This window comes from Perissodus microlepis, chromosome 19 (assembly GCF_051167445.1).
Source record: "Perissodus microlepis isolate ML-2025 ecotype Zambia chromosome 19, ASM5116744v1, whole genome shotgun sequence".
Classification (NCBI taxonomy): Eukaryota; Metazoa; Chordata; class Actinopteri; order Cichliformes; family Cichlidae; genus Perissodus; species Perissodus microlepis.
This window is the reverse complement of record NC_140479.1, coordinates 8,740,016-8,761,792: the sequence shown is the minus strand read 5'-3', so window position 1 is coordinate 8,761,792 and position 21,777 is coordinate 8,740,016. Positions and strand designations below refer to the sequence as shown.

Genomic DNA, 21,777 nt, shown 5'->3' with positions numbered 1-21,777 from the left:
CACATGTCAGCTGCTGTGACGTTTACAGGAGAGCTTATGCCCCAAGTCAGGCATGAACTACAGATGTGGGGTCATGGTCTAAACTCCTACAGTTTATACACTTCCAATTCACATCAAGCTATTATAGAAGCATGTTTGACAAAGTCCTGCTTCACACGTGTTATTAACAGTCGAAGAAAACGTAACATGAGGTTTACAGGAAGCTTTTGCCCACTGAAAGCTAGAATTGGCAAAAACAGGTAATACAGCTGTTCGTAATTGAAATACAAGGACTTGCAGGTATGCAGTGATTCATTTCATGTCATCTTTTACACACACATGCTTTCGTGATGTGGTAAAATGTTATCAGATGAAACGTTTTCCTGACTGTGCTGACTGTTCATCACATTTTTGATGATGCCTCTGAGGAGAAGCCAGCACCAACCCTGATTTACACCTTTGATGTCCGCAGGTCATAAACATCCGCCCTCCAGCACAGTGTTTTAAAGAACTAATGATTTAGATGAATCAGAGACAAACTGCTGAAGGTCTCCTTTCTATTGGGCCACAGCCACAAAGTGCCCTGCTGAGTCAGGACTCTAAATAGGCAAACATCATTTACAAAGATTGCATGAAAGCAGGCCTTGGGATAGCGGGTCGGTGTGAGATGGACATTGTGCTCCAGTGTTGTTTATAACAATTCTTTCAGAGGCGGTATGTGGAGATGTTTTTGAAAGCTTACAAGAGAAAGGTGTATTATTCAGTGGTGACAAATCCATTTGCTTTTAAATCCACAGCAAAGCTAATACCTGAATTCTGAACTCATAAATTGAGTCTTAGCATTAGCTTCAAACACTTCTGCACACAACCACTGGAGGTTGGTTAACTTTAAAATGTAGATAAACATCATAACATCCACCCATCCTCTTCCGCTTATCCCAGCTGTCATAGGGCGAGAGGCATGGTACACCCTCTACAGATCGCCAGTCTGTCGCAGGGCTTAACACACAGACAACGATTCACAGTCACACCTTTGGGCAATTTAGAGTTTCCAGTTAACCTAACCCCACTAACTGCATGTCTTTGAACTGTGGGAGGAAGCCGGAGTACCTGGAAACGACCTGATGGTGGAATTGAACTCAGGACCTTCTAGCTGTGAGGTGCTAACCACTGTGCGACCGTGCTACCCTAAAGATCATAACAGATTCCATCAGAGGAAGAAGGTGGCCTCGTCATCTGATTCATGTCATTTTGCATCACATGGATGGCCGTGCACGATGGTGATTGGATACTTTGAGTTGGTGGTATTACAAAGACGTGTGCACAAATTATCCTCGGCAAAAGTTGACAGTATGTGAAGGAAATGTAGGAACGTAGCAACGATTATGATGATGTCAGCAGGACAAAGTAGAAGGAACATTTTGAATCCATGAAAGCAGTCCAAGGAACTCCCAAGTGGCTGATCAAACTAAGCTCTGAACCAGCAAGATATCTGGAGAGGAAATTATAGCGACAAGTTAACACTGGTCAGTGTTTGGCTAACATCTTTTACAATAGCTCTAGGTGATTAGAAAGAAGACATGCATCTTAATAATTCAATATTTCTGATGACTCCAAAATCATAAATGCTTAAAAATGACTGAATTTGAATATTATTTTCAAATGGAAAGAAGCTAGATGATGACCTATCCCACGCGGTCATATGATCATTTAAAATGGACCCAAAAAGGACTTTTTAGAAGTTTCCTTTGATTAATTTGTTTGTATTCAGGATTATAGACATTAAAACGTTAACACGTGTCATGTCTCAGCTCATTCTGAGGGTTTCGGGTGAATTCCCCAACTAAAACTTCAGCTGCAACAATTTATTGTCTACTTCTGGAAGTAAAGTAGCACTGCAGTTTAAGAAATCGAGTGCGACCGTGGCATGTGTGTTTTACCTCTTCATTATCCACTTGCAGTAGGAGGACTTTTGCTCACACATTCGTCTTTGTTGGGTTTGTTATTACCTTTGGGAAAATCCATCACACCACTTAAATTCAGTCAAGTAATCACCTGCTTGGAGTCATTTCTTATGCATTCCTCAGCTGCAAACAGAACAACTTGGCATTTTGAGCACATTGTTTTTCCTAGAGCCTAACCAGGTGTCGTTCATCAAGCTTTGTGCTGACCCAGTCAATGCTCAGGTGGCAGGCGATAAGAATTAGGGAGCAACATGAAAAATGCAGGTAACATTCCTCCTTTTGGTTAACGCCTCATATAATTCGAAGTAGGTGTGGACTGATATTAATGGAGCCTCTCTAGACACCACCACCCCCTATATCTTTAAAATCTACTGTAAATGATTCAGTTGTTACATAGTTGCTTTATTCTGTGGTGTCAATCTGCACTGTGATGCAGACATACTGCCAGGTTGTGAGGTTTGTGTGAGAAATGCTTTTCAATACTGTGGACGATATCACCTTGAACAACTATAGCAGTGTTTAGCAGAGGGTACAGTGGTTACATAACACACACACACACAAGCCACAAACAAAACTAGCAGCAAATGAGATCTGAGAAAGCAGATCGCCTAGGAGAGCCATCATTCCAGCTGCAAGCAGAGCCAGATATGCCAGGAATACAGACACAGTATTAAATTATATCTGGATTTGATTTGTCTGATAGATATTTCCTCTTGGATACATTTAATGTCATGGTAGTTTAGAAGTTTTGATGCTGTGCAGGTAACGCATGGTCTACTGTATACAATTTGCCACAGTAATGCATGTGTGTGGGCTTGGTTAAATTCAGATGTTGGATATTTACTGGAAAACAGTGGCTACTAAATTGTGTTACTCACAAATTGTTATTTTGTGATGCCTAACAGGTGAACAGCTCATAGTTGGGCTCTAAAGGCAGTGAGGCACTGAGAACGGTGAGTCCAGGTGAAGCTGACTTACTGGAGTGATTTTATTCAAAGCTAATTTACTAAGACCACCTTACAGAAGGAAAAAAGTTGCAGAGCGTCGGCCGTGGCTCTGGAGGAGCTCCTGTAGGTTCTGACAAAAAATGTGCAAGCCAGGCTCCTCAGCTTATGTTGCAAAAGTCACACATTTTGTAGCTTTAACTAGTCTGTGGAGCCATACGTGGGTAAATAAAACTCATTTGACTTGAGTACTATAACATGGCTACAACAAGTAACTAAAACTGCAGGCCCACAGCTATAGTTGTTAGCCTGTAGCATTGCCACTATGCTGCATTTCATTGACTCACCCTTTGATTTCATGCTTCCTCCAGGCTCACACAAGTCTCTTCACTACTCTATTAGGCCCCAGTCACACGAGCCTAGACACAAGTTGTCTATTCCTTTACTGGTTGTTGAGGGTTTGCCGGAACTTCCTGGCTGTTGCAAGCTGAAACAGGTTGCACAGAGAAATATAGCGTTGCACTGAAAACGTCCTAGCATTTGCTTTGGTTGCTAGCAGACTGGCAAGTGTTACACAAAGTGGAAACAGAGCAGCAGTCGCACCTTTTTAAACGTGTTTCAACAGTCACAGCTTTTACTTTGAAAGCGAGCATTTTTTGTTTCTGGTTTGCATCGTGCTAATCGAACATTTCCCTACTGCTCGGTGGTTAGTTAGCAAGTCTTTGGAGACAAGTTTGCATCTTTCATGCAAGCTGTGGACGATCACCACACACTGCTAGGCACCAAAGCAATCACAAGGAGGTTTACGGTCCATCACCAGCTTTGTGGCCAACTTTACCCAGCAACAGTCAGCAACCACTCGCCAAACAACAGAGACCAATAGGTCTCTGTGACCGAGGCCTTAACACTGAATTTGTCATTACACTTTTGGTAGAAAATTAAAGAAAAACTAACGACCTTTTAGCCTCAGTGGGGTGATATGCTACATGGTAACCATTATACCTGCCAAATGTTAGCTCGATGCTGTGAGCATGCTGCTATGAGCGCCACCCTTAGTGCAGCGCTGTGTGCAGCGCTTAGTGCATAGTCTTCTTAAATCCATGTTACACAGGCCCTGTAACGTTTATAATTTAAGTTTTATAAACAGTGGTGGGGCAGCAGGAAGTTGTATGTTTAGTGCAGGGAAAATAAATTCTGTTAGCTTTTTTTACACAGTTATAAACGTTATAGCTGTGTGGATTAAATCTGAGAGTAAAATGTCAGAGAAATGCCAAGTGGATGATATTTCCCCATTAAATAATACCCTTCCTGTGTTTTTTGCCCACTTTGTTGCTGTTCTTAAATGTGGGGCCTTATCGAACACTTTTTTTTTTTTTTTGTGTCCCGTTTGGATCTTTAGCCATCAGAATTGTTGTCTTAAGGCCAAGAAAGATGCCAAGCAGATTTATTTTACCAAGTGGATCATCATGGCCTTGCCATATTGGTCCATTTGATTGACCTTTATTATAATTATGAATTTATTTTATTTTCGGTTGCTACAAACGGGACAGACATGACTGGGGGATAGGACAGGGAGAAAGAAAGAGAGGGAGAGAAAGAAAACCAAAGGGGAGAAGAGACGGTGAGAAGGGGGGGAAGAAAGGAAAAAACAAACAAACAAACAAACAAAACACCTGGATCACCTGTATGGAGAAAAAAAACAGAAGAGAAAGCAAACAACAAAGAGCAACATAATAAAAACAGCACCATCACAATAAACTAGCTAGCAGTAGATAACAGTAGATACTAAATAATAAACGATATTGTGCAGCACGCAAGATAGACAGCGCACAATGTGCTTTGAGGCAGCAGCCAAGAAAGGTGTAGTCCGCGTCTGTGAACACCCGTGTGTACACCTGTGTGCATACCTGTGTGGATCAGCATGCTTGTATTCCAAAGGTTTCTCCATGTAACGATCTGCTAGGGAGTGTGGGGAGCCATAGCCCCGTCCACCAGGGTATGAAGCAGGTATGGAGGAGATCCAGGCCCCAGATATCCAGAGGCCCCAGAGTACAAGGACCCGAGGAGGACCACCAAAGGGGGGGGAACCGTGCCACCCTCCTGGGAAGAGCTGAGTAGAGCCCCAAACGAGAGGTCACCCCGCAGCTACGGAGCAGAGGCCAGAGGGGGTTGCAGTGGCGTGCCCGCGGGCTCTGCCGGCAGCCAGCTGTGCCAGAGAGGACCGAGCTTCAGGCCCAGAGGCCAGAGGCCTGAGGGCATCCCACCCCCCGGAAGGAGCCCAGCCGGGCCGCAGGCGCCCGGCCCCGCCAATCGGCCACCAGGAGTGAGCCGGTACATACATGAGCGCCCAGCCCCAGACGACAAGGACCACCAACACACCAATGTCTGAGGGCATCAGCCACCGGCAGGGAGTGTGGTGAGGGGAGATAGGCCTCCGTACTTTAGAGGGCCTGAGATGTACCCAGAGAGGTTGAGTCTAAGACCCAACCTGACATATAGACACAGACAAACAGGCACACGCGGACACAGACGTGCATTCCCACCCCCATATGCACAACCAAATACTCGGCACTCACCCAACGTGTAGACAGACACAAATAGACACTGCACAGACAGTCGCACTCCCCAAACATACTCTATATCCCAGGTCCAGGTACCCCCGCCCCCAGAGGGGCAAGCCGCACCTAGACCCAGGAGATGTAACCCTTCTCTCTGGGGTGGAGGCAAGCGGACCACCTCCTTATCTGCAGTAGCAGGGAGGCCCCGCATCCCAGACCCCAGTCTGAAGGCCAGCACCTCCTCCCAGCCCCCCAGCCCTGACGGCTAACAGAACCGGGGTGAGTGAAGACCTCAAACCTCCCTATGCCCGCTCATATGTAGTGTTGCTGTGTGCTGTTCTAAAGTGCATTTAAAACTCAGGAGAGCATGGTACTAGCTTCCTCTCAGAGCAGTACGGCTCCTCCCGAAAACCCTCAGTGTCTAAATGCATTTAAAATTGAGGGTAGGGCACCAGCGCCAGAGGTGGGTTGGAGTACAACGACCATCCTCTGGATGCTGTAAAACGTGCCCACCCCCAAGGCCCTATATGTATGTGTTATGTGAGAGTGTGAGTAATGTGAATGTCTAGGTTGCAGAATAAAATTGAGGCACAGGCGGCCAGAAGGGGACAGAGGGGGAGTGCCTCCCCTGCACCCTGGTGACATACCTGCACCCCAAGCCCTGCGTGTGTGGGTGGGTGTGGTAGAGCGGGAATAGGGAGGCAGCTGAGGATGGGGAGGGAAGAAAGGGAGGGGCAAGCGGCCCCTCCCTGGGGCCAGCTCCCCCGCTGACCCCAGTAGGCACCCCCACGCTCTGGAACCCACCAGGGCAAGGGGGCCCAGGCCCATCCGGACCGGGGCCCGCAGCAGCAGCACCGCCCAGCCCCACAGAGTCCGGGACAGCCCACCCGACTCCACCCCAGAGAAAACTGCACCCACCCCATCATCCAATCATCTCCCAAACTACACAAGACAATAGACACCCAGGTTGAGTTCATTCTCCACCTCTCCTATATCTCTCCCCCCACCTGCAGAGTGAGCTCCTGTAGTGAGGAGACCACCTGCAAAGGTATAACAACCTCCCCACCAGTTAGAGAGCCCCCTAGTTGGGCCGATGCACCAGAGGTCCCCCGCACTGGGGCTGAGCCCCCCTGCACCCACCCGCCCACTGCTCCGGCGACACAACAGCCAGGACCCAAGCACCCAAGGCCCGGCCAGCACCCCAGACCAGGGGGCAGAGCACCCCCAGACCCCCAAGCCTCCACGCCCATCTCGGACCCTCCCAGGGGCAGCCAGGCTACCAGGCCAGTAACCAACGTCCGCCAGCACAGACCCTCCCCCATCTCCGCTGTACACAGCCACAAGGAAAACACCATCCAAGAGCCCCAGAGCTTCTAACCAGGTCATGGCCACATCCCCCAGGTTAGGCCCTCCAGGGAAACGTCCCTAGGGACTCCCCAGACGCCCTAAGGCCGTCCCTACCCCCACATCAACCACAATAGCAAAGGCAGGACCAAACCATGACCCCCCCACCCCCACTAGGTGATGAAGCCGATCAAAGGAGCCCAAAGGGATTGATCAAATGTGATGGCAGAGGTTGTATCAAGACTAATGTGATCTATTAGATGGTTTTTATATTGGTTAGAATTAAGATTATTTTTATTTTTCCAGTTAATGAGGACCATTTTCTTGGCAATGCATAGGGCCGTAAAAACAACGTGGGCTGTGTTTATTTCTGCAGTGACCTCATCCAAGTTGCCCAGCAAGCATACTAAAGGGGAGGCTGGAATGTTACATTTCAGACACTTTGATAAGTCTTCACATATCTCACGCCAAAATTTCTGAACTGGTGGACAGAACCAAAGAGCGTGGATGTAATTGTCCGGTGTATTTGCTGTGCAGTGTGAGCAGTTGTTGGAAGGCGTATAGCCCATCTTGAACATCCTATGACCAGTATAGTGCACTTTGTGTAATATTTTGTATTGTATTAATTGCAAACTGGGATTTCTGATCCATTGAAAGGTTTTTAAGCATATCTGAGACCAAAGGTTTGGGTCTAAGTTGATTGATAAATCTGCTTCCCATTTTGCAATAGGAAGGGATATTGATTCATCTATTTTAGAAAGTGTTCTGTATATTTTAGACAATAATTTGGGGGGTTTTAGATTAAAAAATTGTACCACACTTGGTGGTGTTTGTAATTCAGCTTCACTGGGATTAAATTTCTTTTTTACTATGGATTTAATTTGTTGATATTCCAAAAATCGTTTCTTATTGATCCCATATTGTGTAACTAGTCTGTCAAACGAAATAAAGTCTGTTCCTTCCAATATATGTTTCAAGTATTTAATTCCTTTGCAACTCCAATCTGGAAAGTATCGAACACTTTCAGGTGATTGAATTACGATGCAGGTGCTGCTGTTTGTAATGAGCTTGGTAAGTCCAGTTTTAATTGGAATAAGATGCCGAAGAATCTAAAACTTCCCTCGCCTTAATCCGAAGGTCATTTCAGCTGCTGTTGTTTATGGATTTGTTTGCTTTGTTTTAATATAATTTCATTACTTTTCTTTTTTACTGAAGTCATTTTTGTAGATTTTATAAGATTTCTTATGTGTGTTTGGTGGTGATTGTTGTTGTGTTTGTTTTGGTGTCACTGTCACTTTATTACTTTTATCACTTTACCAAGCATGTTTCAAAATATGTGAAACAGTAAGATATATATAGATCATTTGATTTTGAGGACACGGTTCAAATTAGGCAATAGATTTTCATTTTTCTCCTTCCTTCCATGCATAATTCCCTCAACACTGAGTGGCCTTCATGGGGCTTCATCAAACAATGACAAACTGCCCAGAGCACATCAGTCCAATGCAACAAGACAGGTGAGACGTGTCTCCTTTGCACGTCATTTAGCCAAAGTCATTGGAGAGCAATGATAAGCCTGCTGGTGAATGGCTTGAATGAATGGTTAGATGTGGCCGCAAACCTCATTACGAGGACAAACCACGTTCGGCGGGAGGCTGATATCTCTTGCACAGGCGCACTTTGCAGTCTTGAATTTGAATAGAGAAAGGAGTAATGCTTAATGCCTTTCCCTCTGTGGGTATTGGCTTGTGTGGGACAGCGACCCGTGAAATGAATATTTTTGTGAGATGAGATTTGTTATACACAAAGAGGAAGTCCCGCTTCCCCGGCCGACACAGGAGAGTAGAGGTATTGTACGTTCACGACGTGTCGAGCTCGGAGAATGACAATACTTCCGAAAAAGGAAGAAGATGAAGAGATGGGAGGAAATAAACTGGGCTTACATAAGATTACACAGAGAATCTGAAGCTGTCTTTTTCTACCTGATGTAGCAGATTGTGCAAGTCTGTCAAGTGTTCTGCATAATTTTTTCTTCTGCAAATGCTTTGTGAAAGTAGCTGAGTGAACTAATGACTTGCTTAATGAACAGTGGTGATTTTAAAATAGCGCTACATTTATTCATAAGAAAATTGCTCTTCAGATATATATGCTTTTAGGAGAACGAGAGCTCCATTAGTCTTTCTCTGGAAGAGAGAAAGACTCTTTTTAAAAACATATTCAAAAATAAGCTGTAAACAAAAGCGCCCACAGCTCACTGTGATTAAACGCAATGAACTGATTTTTTAAAAATTCTTCTAAATACTGAAACTTGCAATAATAGATACAATGTATAATTTATAAATGCTTTATTGAGAATTTTTTTTTTTTTTTTAAAAAAAGCAGGTAGTAGAAATAATGATGAAATATTTGGTGACTTGACCGAGTATTTAAGATTATTGACTTGTGTGTCTGAATGGCTTGTTCAGGCCATGAAGGGGCTGCAGGCGGGTTGGGGGTTTGGTGACACTGCGCTCTGCTGTTTTTTTGTTGTTTTTTTTTTTATCATTTTCCTAGTTTGAAAAACAAAATCGCAGATTGCAAACTAAATGTTGCAGTGCAACGAGCAGGATGCACGTGCAGACCAGCGTTATTAGTCCAGGGCGGATGTAATCGATCGCGTTCTTTTCCTACTTCACATTGAGAATTGATTTTTTTTTAAATCTTGTAAATTTGTAGAAACCAAACAAGCACATATTTACAATCAGTCTTCATTGTCAGTCTTTCCATGTTGCACCAGTTTAGAGTTGTAACTTGTCAGAGGAGCTACATTATCATGGACCAAATTGCTCCTGGAAAAATTTCTTTCGGCGAGGACGCTAATGAGCGCTTACACATATTGTAAGTATTTTTTCTGAGCTGCAGTTTCTCAACAGACTTTGTAAAATATAACAAATCGCTTTATTTCGCTCCCAATTTTTTCCTGCGCAAAGGGACTGAATCAAACTAAAGAAGCGATTTTCTGACGAGGAGGCAACAGCCACAGTCGGAGCACGAGATGCTCGGCTGGTTAGCAGATGAACTGTGAGCTTCAAGGTCACACTCTTCCTTCCTGATTTCACACTTTGAGAAATCAAAGTTTATCTGATGGCTGTTTATCAAAATTTACTCCAGTGTTTTATTTCTGGCCAAATTCAATAAAGATGTTTAAGTATTTGTAATTAATGGTAAAAATGTGTTAATTTTAAAAGCAATTGTAAATCCTTTGACTGACTTATTTCATTCTAATGATGCAAAGAGTTATTTTAGGTTGTAGAGCTTATTAGCACCTTTATATATAATGTTCTTATATATAAATAAGGCTGCTGCTTTCTCGTTGATAGTGATGGACTTAAATATTCGACCTGTTGCTAGTAAAGTCATATAAAGGAATGCACAGTGTGTAATGACATCGTCCAAAAATAACAGCAGCCAGGGGGCAGAATTGAGTTGACTGCAATCTACTGACATCTAGTTGTGAACAATTATACACTATACCTTTAACCACGCAAAAGCTAATGCTAATTATATATAATTATTATAGTTTAGTATTAAATGATCAATAAACATATTTTTAGTCCACTAAAACTTTTGAAAGGTTTGCAGGAAGAATATCTGAAGAAATCTTAAGCTTGGCAGTCAGTGCTGTGTTTTTGCTAAAACTGGGGAAGAAAAAAAATAAAAAGATCATTTTGAGTCAAACAGCATTAATTTATGCAGTGAGAAACAACAACAGTTATTTTTACCACTAGGGCTGGACTATATCATGCCGTTCACGGTAATACCGGTGTAATTTTGGGCAACGATAGGAAAATGAAATATCGCGATAGAATATGGGTAAAACGCGCATGCGCAGTTCCTTTGTTTACATACGCACATGGCGGCAACGCAGAATGAGAAGAGCGAAAGCAGATCGTTGAATGAAACGGATGAACCAGAACTGGTTTGTAAAAATGCTGCAACTTCAGTGATGTGGAACTGGTTTAGCTTTCGTCCGTCAGATACACAACAAAGCACTATTTTTGGTAGAGCATGCTAGCGGGCCGTCGTTATTACCGTGTTTTTTGGAAAATACGGCACACTTAAAATCAATCCTTTGATTTTTCTAAAAATCGACAGTGCCCCTTATAATCCCGTGTGCCTTATGTATGTGCTTCAACATAATTTTACCATATTGTGTGTGTATAACCTCATTTTAAGTTTTGTGGATATTATACATGGTTATGCTGAGGATATGTCGGCCAGTTTCCACTGGAAATGCCTTTTGGTTAAACTGTCAGCAAGGAATTTGCATTTGCACTGTTAAATTTGTATATTACTTTAATGCACATAAATACAGCTGCTTGTTTAAGTGAAAATACATTGATGGGGTTTTTTGCACTAATAAAGTTGTGGAGTTGTAAAGTATTTTGTCTAGTGTCAATTATATCGTCAGTTATATAGTTATTGCAAATTTTCAAATGTATATCATGATAAATATTTTTGGTCATATCGCCCTGCTCTATTTACCACAAATAAGTCAGCACGGAAAGCCAATATTTGTAACATGTAACAATGCCTTTATATTTTATGAGACTGATGTTTTTATAATGTGTGCTGATGTCACTGTAACGTGTCATCAGCTTTGATAAATTCATAATATAAAGTTCATAAGTCCAGTATTGGTTTGTTAACACGGTGGCTAGCACTGTCACCTCACAGGAAGAAGCTCCTGGTGCCACGGCCAGCAGGCTTGTAGACAAGGTGTGGACCCAAGTGCAGATACCACCCGGAGGCGAGGAGTGAAAATGCAACAGCAGCGTTTTATTTACACAATGCAACAGATCAGAAGGAACTAAGGAAACCCTGGCGACGATTGAAACTAAAGAATTCACTCAATTAAGAGGGCAAAGAAACTAGGAAAACGCCAGACGAACCTGTAACGCTAATTCAGGAAGTCAGAAACAAACCTTATCCTTAGCTATGAAAACATTCAAGAGAACTAGAAGTGAGGCACAACTCCTCTATTACATTGAATGCCTCACCAACAAAAGACTTTAATAAAGCACGGGTTAAGCAATCAAGTTCTCTGGTCACGCTGGTGATCTCTCCGGGGTGTAACAGCCGTCCCACAGCTGTGTGTTTTGACAACCGATTTACAATAAAGGATCAAATGAAGCTGTGAAAACATGAATCCACCAGGTAACATGTGATCAAACGTTGCTCTGACCTGAGCTCATTATAAACCCAGACAAACAGCCATTCTGACCTTGTCTTGTCCCCTGATGAGCTGCAGAACAATATCAGCATTTTGTATGTACCCACCTTTTCGGTGAGAGGGGATTGACTTTTTTCTGTGGGTTCATAAATCTCCCCGCTCTACCTGGTCGAGCGCTGTTAGAATGCACGTGGGTTAGCTGGCCGGCTCTCTTGGCCAAGACTATAGATTTGGATTGACAGCTTTTCCATCCTGTCTGCCGCTGTTAATCATTGAAGGATTTCGGCTGCCGGCAGGCAGCTCTGCCAAGCGACCTTGAGCCCTGCTGGGGCCGAAGGACTCTAACTAAAAGCCTGTTCCCTTGTTACAGTACAGCAAGCAAGAGACACTTTAGCCAGGTGGCCCAATTGCTCCATAAGAGAGATTATAGCAAAATGTGCCACATTGTCAGAAAGAGTTTAATATGAATATCCATGTGCGGTTAATAGAATGAATACTCCTTGTGCATCATTTGACTTCCTGTGGGAATGCAGTGTCTGTCATCACCTTGGATCTCCGCTGTACAGATTTATATAGCTGGAAAATGACCGAGACAGCACAATAAAGAGAAATAAAGTAAGGAAACAAAAGAATATGACAGCTGTTGTTAGAGATGATTCAATAGTTTGTCCACAGCAACTCTGTAGAAGCTGGAGAATGATAGCAAACATGCAATATTTGTTGCCAAGAAGGGGAAAATATTAAATGTCGTGCAAAAGAGAAGTTAGATGGAGATCGTGCAGCAGACATAAGCCTTTCACCATGTCCTACAACGATGCTCTGCTCTGTCTGTGCTCCCTTCTTTCCATAACTCTCCATCTGTATGAAAGCAAAAGAGCAGGATCCAGACTCCAGTCCCAGGTTTTCGCTCCAGCCGTGCTTTTGGAACCAGCAGCAGTAAATGCCTGTTTTCCCTGCCTCGCTCCTCTCTCCCTCCCTCTCCTCCTTTGCTGCGCGCTACTCTGCTCTGCTGCAGTGGATGGTCCTCACGTTGCGCTCGCAACTCGTCTTAGTGGAGGAGATCTGAGCATCTCGCAGTCGTTTTGCCACCCTTCTTTGCCTTTTTAGCTGTTCCTTTTGCCAGCCCCTTACCTTTTCTCAGAAGGTTTGGATCAATGTGAGGCAAAAGTCATAGGATAGATGAGAGAGCTGAGGAAGTCTTTAATCCCGCATCTCATGCACTATGACTGTCTAATCTTCTGCTGTCTCCAGATGACAGAGAAGCTTGTGGTCCTAGATGCCTCCTGCTTTTAGACTGTGTGCCAGGTAAGTTGTTTCTCTGGCTTCATGTTCCTTCATGTTCATCATGTGTTTGTTGTGGCAGGTTACAGAGAAGCTCCGTTTCCCCATTTCTCCCTGAAGGAGGCTGATATGTTGTCATGAGGAGATATTTTGGTGGAAGTTATGTACAAACACAAGTCCAACACAGGCTGTATGTAACATATGTGCACCTGTCTCCAGTTTTGTGCTTTTATAATAGACCACCTGAGCTTCTGTGCAAAAAAAAATCCTGCAGCAACTTAAAACTGTTAGTTCAAAGACTGAGGCAGCTCTGTTTACCTCCTGGTGCTGTAAAATGGTTTGCACGTTCCACATGCAGCCATAAATGATGTGGACTGACGGTAGCTCCATAAATGTGTGTTTGAGTCCCTCACTGTGGTTTTTGGGGAGGGGAAGCAGTGGCAGAGGTAGTGTATACACAGTGCGGTGCAGCAGGGATGATAACAATGAGATTCTGTGACAGCGCTGTGAGGAGAGTGTACATGTGGGTGTGGGGCAGTTGTATGTGTCTAATGTAAAGTTTCAGCGGGCTGGGCTCTATGTGTGCGGCTTTTGTGAATGAAGTGCTTTTAGTCTGAATGCATGCGTGTGCGTGCGTGTTTGTACTGTTGCGTGTGTGTTTCCCTTTCAACGCTATCGTTTGTCGCTGCTCCGCTCACTGTGGTTTTGCCCTCACACGTAAGGGCACGCGCTCTCTTTTGGGAAACACTCGTCCGCGGCGCAGCGCCGTCTCCTCATCAGGTATTGGGTGGCGTTCCGCTGTGGGTGGTGACTTGGTGACGAATTACAACCTGGGTTCCCAGGTTCTCACCTACTGGTGTAAATCAGCTGCTTGGTGGAGCGCAGAGCCACAGCAGCCAGTTAGAGGAGATGCTTTGGATGTTCACTGCTGCACTGCAGACAGACTCTCACACTGAATCTACTTAGAGACACGATGTTATTCAGCCACAGACAGCGTGGGCTCAGTAAAGAGGCTCTTTATCTATCACTTCACAGTATTTAAACAGATGGTTGTAATCCAAAGTGACATCCAGCAGGCTGTGTGGTGTTTTTGCAGATGCAGGTGGACCAATCCCCGGGGAATTATCACCCATTGTACAACTGTGCACATAATGCCACTATGCTAAGTAATTAAATGACATAATCTAAACGTGTGAACTATAAACACTAAATGCTTCTTCTGGCTCGTCTGCCATGCCCTCCCCCCGGGCAGTGCTCACTACTTGTACAGGATTTTCCTCACACATGCACTCTGTTGTATATTATTACTGTGTATAATGCTGCAAGCTGTGTGTGCATGTATCAGGACTCCTGCTGCATGTCACACTGAAGTGTCACTGTACTGTAGCTGTATGCATTCACCCTCAGCTCACCTGCTTGATTTTCAGCCTTTGCAGTTAAACCAGGAAAAAAAGCAACCAAGTGACTCAATGCATGGAACCAGTTTAAGTGTCAGTGAATTTCAGTTCATGTTCCAGAGCCATAAATAATTGAGTTTCTTCATGGATCAGTAGAGTACTTGAGCACACATATGCAAAGCTTGAAGACTTCAAAGTCACAAGTTTCCTTACTAACCATAATGAAGGAATGTGTCTTTTTGCCATATTTATTAGACCAGAATAAAATGCAGCAGCAGAATTATAACAGTATCCAAAGAAAAACAAATTTAACTCCATATTCTGTAAATAGAAATTGAACATTAGCTCATTCTTAAACTCTTTAAACAAACTCAGTGACTACAGAGAAGATTACTTTGTGGAATTATTTTAAACACTTAAGAAACTATCATCAGGTTTTACAGTCCACGGTACAAATTTTAAGAGTGGAGCTTCTAAACTGTGGCCTGTGCAGCTATGATTTCAAACCTCAAGGAACACAATTAAGGCTTTGATTTTTATGTATGCCGAAAGCATTTATCCTTTTGGAGGACACAATCTGCTCTTACCTCTCATTTACTTAATGCGCTTTAATGTGCCTCCATGATTGGCACACGTGTTTAAACACGCACTTCCACTCATCACCTTCACAAACTCTTTTGCACAAAGCCTGAGTAATGAAACACAAGCTGCCAGTGTGCATGTGAAGCAGTTTGCACTGATCTTTTGCTTTAGTATCAGAAGTGGATCCACCACCTGCCACGACACCATCATTTCCCATATTTTGAAAGGTTCATGCATGTTAATAACAACACCCATGTATAAACCAGCCTCATGCTCTGCTAAGCTGCTGGGCCATTACTTTATTCAGTACCAATTTGTTTTCGTCAAGCGCCAAACTTGAGAAATCGTGTTTGTAGTATGTCACCTGGCTTACAATTACACGGAGTGTAGTAGATTGTCTTGTCAGATAACTGCTCTGTGTGGCTTGTCCCTTTCAGCACCCTTAGAGGGAATTAGGATGAAGCAGGAATTAGACAGATACAGCTGTTAGCCCCACAAAAACCATTTTATTGCACAAAATGTTTTTTATTTTTTTACAAAATGATAATGCTGTTTCCTGAGGATGATTGGCATGGCCTGTGTTCTTGCTATGTGTGTTTGGGCTGAGGTCTTTTTATCTTAGCTAGTTTGGCCATTTCACTTCTGTTTGATGCACCGTCTCAAAGCGGCTGCATGAATTAAGCAAATGTTTTCCAGAAGAAGCCAATAAAGAATGAAAAATGGACCAGTGGGTATTATTTTACATGCAAAATGATAAGTGCAGTAAAGATTGCACAGAAGCCTTCTGAGTGCTCTTGGCGGTTCGCGTCAGATACAATCAAACACTGAAAACAGTCGCCGGCTGTAAACAAATCAGAGGGAACATGACAGCATGGGAGGATTCCTGCAGCCTATCATCTCTCTGTCTTGACATGTAGCTGCAGCAGTATGGAATATCACCATCAGCACATTGTAATGCTAATCATTTCCTTCTACTGTACTGCATATTAGGAAACTCCATAATGGCTGTAACAAGGAGCTTTTAATTTAATTGTGCAAAGGCCTGGCAGTCAGACGCTGTACAGGAAGCGAGGGAGCTTGAAATGATTATTCGCCTGCAAAGGTTGCAGACAGGTTTTGGAAAACACTGATGCTACAGTAACAAATCAAGTTTGCAGTGCCCAGATTTCAAGGTTGGAGGTTGATTTTCAAAAAGGAAAAATATTGTCACAGTCTAATAGTGACCAGTTACTGGAACGACAGAGAAGGAGAAGAGAAGTGGTTGCATGCATTTAATGCGGTGCAGCCTCTGGGACTTTACTGCAAAGGAATGCGTTCCTCTGAAGACTCCATTTGTTATGGATCATCATTTCAGCAGCTGACATGGATGAAAGCTGTGGCCGGGCTGTGCTTAGGATAGTCGCTGAGGATAGTGATGAACGTGTGAACTGACGCACAGATGGTGGCCCACCACCGACAATAAGTCACCAGTCAGTGCGGGGCATCCCACTTGCTGCAGATGATGAGCCGCTGATATGAGTTGTTTCCTTTTTGTTGGTCGTGAATGTGTTTGCGTGAGGCGTGTTATCTAATGGGATAATGGCTTTGCTGGGATAATGGTTTTGACTCCAATCAGAGTCCAGCTGACTTCATCAGCGCTCTCATTTTGGAACACTTACCCAAAAACACACATACATAAGAACACAGGCTGGATGCTATTGAGGTTCTGAGCAGCCGCCTCTTCAGAGGAGGCTTCTCTCCCAACAGAGAATCTTGAACTGAGCCCAAAAACAAAAATAAGAGAAGAAGAAAGCCTTCTGTTCTTCTTCTGCCTTGGCATCTCTCCCCCCTTCTCCTTCTCTGTGTGTCTGTCACTCACCAGCGCTCTCAGTCCACTATAGCTCTGCTTTTATCTCTCTCTCTCTCTGTCCCTGGGCAGTCAATAGGTTGCACTGCATCCTGAGTCCGTGCCAGAGCCCAGCCTCTGAGCCACAGGTAAAGCATTAAAGCCAAATGACTCATGCACTGAAACAGAACAAGCTCTTTGCTACTTGAAAGCACTGCTTGGGCTTGCTTCTTAAAAGTTTCACCTGAATAAGCTGCTCCAACTGCGATGCTTTCTCCCTTTAGCTGCACCGACAGTTAGCTGACACACCTTTGTGCCTCAAAGTCAAAGATGAGGTAGCACAAAGGGCACTGAGTTGTGTGTGTGTGTGTTTACAGAAACATGAATTACAGTTTTTGTTTTCTTTGTTTTTTAGAATTATTAGGTGGAAAATAAAAATAACTTACTGTTTATCGCTATTACCATTAACACGACGTCTTGAGATGGATCACTCTGATGGTGCGTTCACTTGTTGTTCTGCTAAACTCAATAAATGTGCCCTGTAAGTAAATCGACCTGACTATACTGTACTCGGAGTTTAAATAGGCAATTTGGGCAGATCACAAGTGCAATACAGTATTAAGCTGATTATTGCACAGAACTCATTACACTTGGCTTCCTACCTTTCTAGCTTATTAGAAAAGAACGTGAAAAACCAGTTTATATAAAATTATTTTAAATCCACACTAATGCACAGTCATGCCAGTGCCTTCACTTTGTAGCTCTGGTTTAGCTAAGATTTGGGTCTTTGCTCCTTCATTCACATATTTCCATCATATATTATGGGTGAGGTTGGGTTATATTTAGGCAGCCTGGGGGTAAAGCACCTTAAATGCAGTTTAATGTAGTATTGCATCATCACATTGTCATCGATTGGGGAGACTTCGTTGTCATGGCAATGATAATAACCAGCGTCAGCGCGAAGCTGAGAAATTAACAACTATGTGACGTTTTATTGACTCATCCATCCACCTGGGCTCCCTCTGGTTACACCGCACAGAACAGAGTGATTATTACTCCAGTGAATATTAAAATATGTCATTTTTGGGAATTTGCCAGAATGACTAATGCTCTTCTTCATGTGAGAACAGTTTTGATATTTCAGAGAGCCACTTCTGCGTTATCCTCTTGTCCCCCTGCTGTCCTGGAGATGTGTCATCCAGTGCAAAAACCTTTGTTTGAAGCAAAAAAGTTCACTTTGAAATTACAGACGAGTGTCCAGCATGTTCCCAAAACATAGAAAATGTGATTAATTGGGGAAATGCTCACAGTATAATTCAAAAACAATAAAACTGTGTATAACAGGCTGTCTGTTAGAGTTGAATGCTACACAGTCAGTGTCACCGTATTACTGTGTGCTGCACAGGCTGCTTTCTCCATGCTAAACCTCATGCACTCATGAGTGTGAAATATCCGCCACCTAAAGTGTGTCAAATACAGTAATGATGCAACAGCATCATCCAGCTCGTTTCTTCGCTCAAGTTTAAATTGCCGTGTTTGTTTGACACCGCAACGCAGGGCCTTGCTCCCTTAGTTGCCATGGAGACACCATTAGGCAGTGGTGCCGCAACAATTTTTGTATTTCTTTGCATAACCCCATGCCAAACCGTGCTGGTTCTCGGGGACTCGCCCGTGCCAACTGCGTGCGTGGGTGGATAGATGGGTGCACGTGCATGTTTTTGTGACTGAGAGCGAGTGGGAGAGAAAAGAAGAAAGAGATCAAAACAAGGTGGGAGGGATTGAGAAAATTAACACAAAAAAAGGGGCGAAAGAGTGACAAGGAGAGAAATGAATGATGGAGTGCACTGGAAACGCACCCACGCACGTGCACTGGCATATACGTGCTGATGAGACACACAGTAGCTGTGCACGTACGCCCCCCAGCAGCCATGACTGGAGTACACGCGTGCGAGTGAGCACGGTGACTGTGTGGGTGGAGGGATGCCGCAACAGTGCATCTTATTTTGCCTTCAGTTTGATCCCTGCAGCCCCCTCACGGGAGCTTCTCACTGCATTACTTCAAGCCGGTTCATATGGTATGATGCCAAATGCAAACTCGCTTCCAATTTTGTCGCGGATGAGAAGCTGATAATGACTCCAGTGGTTTTTAGATTCCTGAAAAGTGTAACGACTTGTTTTATGAGAGGAATGGCTACATATTGATGTATGGCACAGCGCAGCATAAAAAGGGCTCATTCAGTTACTCGTGAGTAGGAAATGACTTCCCTTCATCGGCTTAAACTAGTCCCATAAGACTATTTCCCTTAATGCAAATAATTTTTGGAGAGGACCAATTTTTTTTTTCACAAGCTGCAGCTGTTTCCTGACATTCATTACTGAAAGACAGATCAGCCTGATTTCTTCTTCTACTACAAGTCTGACGTGAGAATGACTGAAGAGAGATGTGTTAATCAGATGCGATGTGTTAAAATATTATGTTTCTGCAGGACAAATCTGGCTTACCAGGTTTGCATGTTGTCTGAAGAGACTTTCAGCCATATATTTTTAATATGTGCACAGTGAAATCTTCTGTGTTGCATTGTCTTGCATGCATTGTTGCTTTTGGTCAGCAGATGACACTGTTGGACACATTTCATAGTTAATTTAAATGAAAACACTGTAAATGTGGTGCTGTGGTGGTTAACACTGGAAGGTCTTGGGTTGGAATCTATGAGCTTGGGTGAGGTCTTCAAGTGTGGGGTTTGCGTGCGCTCCCCGTGCCTGCATAGGTTTTCTCTGGACACTCCAGCTACCTCCCACAATCCAAAGACATGCATGTTGGGTTGTCTGGTCATTTTAAATCGGCCATAATCGGGTGTGATTGTGAGTGGCTGGCTGACCTCCGCGTTGGCCCTGCAGTAGATTTAGTTTAGTGTTTTTGTTTTTGCCTTTTCGGTTTGGACTCAGTGGCTCGATGGTGTAGTGGTTAACACATTTGCCAGCACATGAAAGGTCTGTCATAAAAACCCAGCCTCAGGGGACACAAGCACAGACAAATAGGAGGGTTGTGAGAAGAACAACATCCGGCGTAAAATCTGTGCCAAATTATACGTGTTCATCCATCTGCTGTGGTAACCCTTTGGGAAATAAGGGAGCAGCCAAGAGTTAATTTTAATGGTTTAATTTCCCTTTCCTTTTATTAGTTTTAGCATTAGTTCAGCTACTTTCATTATTGTTGTAATAAACGTGGGTGGTATTGATTAGCAGCAGATTTAAGTTCTGAAGAGAAAATAATAATACACATTAGTCACATTAGTTCTGCTGGTTGTGTAGAAATAAAAATATACCAAACTGACTAAAACTGAAGACATTTCCCTTAATTTTTTATATATACATTTGTTTATTGTATTTTGATTTGTCACAAGATCAACAGTGTAGTGTGTGATTCCACCATGTGATTTAATGTAGAGATGGAGACCATAGCTGTGGCGCTTTGGTAGATGCATATGAAAATAGACGAGCTGGTTTTCTCTCTGTAGTCTATAAGTGCAGGACGACAGGGTCCCTTGATGGCACAGTACTTGTTCCAGAAGATTGCAGCAGCACAAACTGGAAATGATTAGGCTTTCTGCCAAACACTTTAGAAATACCTGTTATTGTGTTTGTGTTGGACTGACGCACTTCCAGTATATCAGTACACGGCTCCTTTTAAAAATAAACCAGGTAATGAGAGGGGATGGAGTCCCTGCTATAATTCACAAAAACACACCTTAAACCTGATAATGTGTAAGCTGGTGAAGGTATGTTGTTGTTCATTTGATCTGTGAAATACTCAGAAGCCCTCAGAAGGACAGCTGACTATTGTAAGACATAATGTTAAGTACATCATTTTTAATAACCTATAATATTTATTTACAGTCCTCCTCTCCTTTACGCCTTTCTGAACTACAATATTTATACTGTATACTGTTTATAACAGCGGTCCCCAACCCCCGGGCCTCGGACCGGTACCGGTCCGTGAGTCGTTTGGTACCGGGCCGCGAGAGTTGAGGCTCAGGTGTGAAATGTACGTTTTTCAGGGTTTTTATCGGTTTTCAGCGTCATTTTGTTATCGTTTTTATCGTTAACTCTGTTTTCTTGGGTCTTTTCACGTGTGTTATGAATAAATCTTCTTTTTTTCGGTACCGGTACTAGTTTTATTTTGTTGTATTTATCCACGACACATTAAAAGCTGGTCCGTGAAAATATTGTCGGGCATGAACCAGTCCGTGGCGCAAAAAAGGTTGGAGACCGCTGGTTTATAAGATTGGGGAAACCTGCAGTCAGCTGAGACTGAAGAAGCCACTTGGATGAGTGACGAAACGTTTCTCCCACAAAACGCTACGTCCAGATGAACAGAATCAACTTTTGGAGAATTAATACTAGGATTTTATATATGATCAGTTTCTCTCTATTAAAAGGATACATACCACAGGCTTTCAGGGGATTGTAATTAAACTGCTACTTAAAAAGACTTACTTGACCCAGCTGTCTTAGTTTATTATAGGCCAATCTCCAACCTTCCTTTAATCTTAAAAATCCTTGAAAGAGTAGTTATCAAACAGCTAACAGATCATCTGCAGGCTTATTTGAAGAGTTTCAGTCAGGTTTCAAAGCTCATCACAGCACAGCAACAGCTTTAGTGAAGGTTACAAATGATCTTCTTATGGCCT

At 43.3% G+C, this 21,777-nt stretch overlaps 1 protein-coding gene across 9 annotated transcripts in view; it reads left to right on the top strand.

The window, feature by feature from the left end:
- Positions 1 to 21,777, top strand: part of dlgap2a (discs, large (Drosophila) homolog-associated protein 2a) — a 185,291-nt gene that overhangs the window by 47,941 nt on the left and 115,573 nt on the right. For 2 of the 9 annotated variants that reach the window (XM_084915593.1, XM_084915592.1), the window contains exon 1: positions 12,898 to 13,306. The exons of the other annotated variants lie outside the window; for them this stretch is intronic. The gene's annotated coding sequence lies outside the window, so the exon portion shown is untranslated. Of the gene's footprint in view, positions 1 to 12,897; positions 13,307 to 21,777 lie in introns of those variants that run through there. 9 annotated transcript variants of the gene reach the window in all.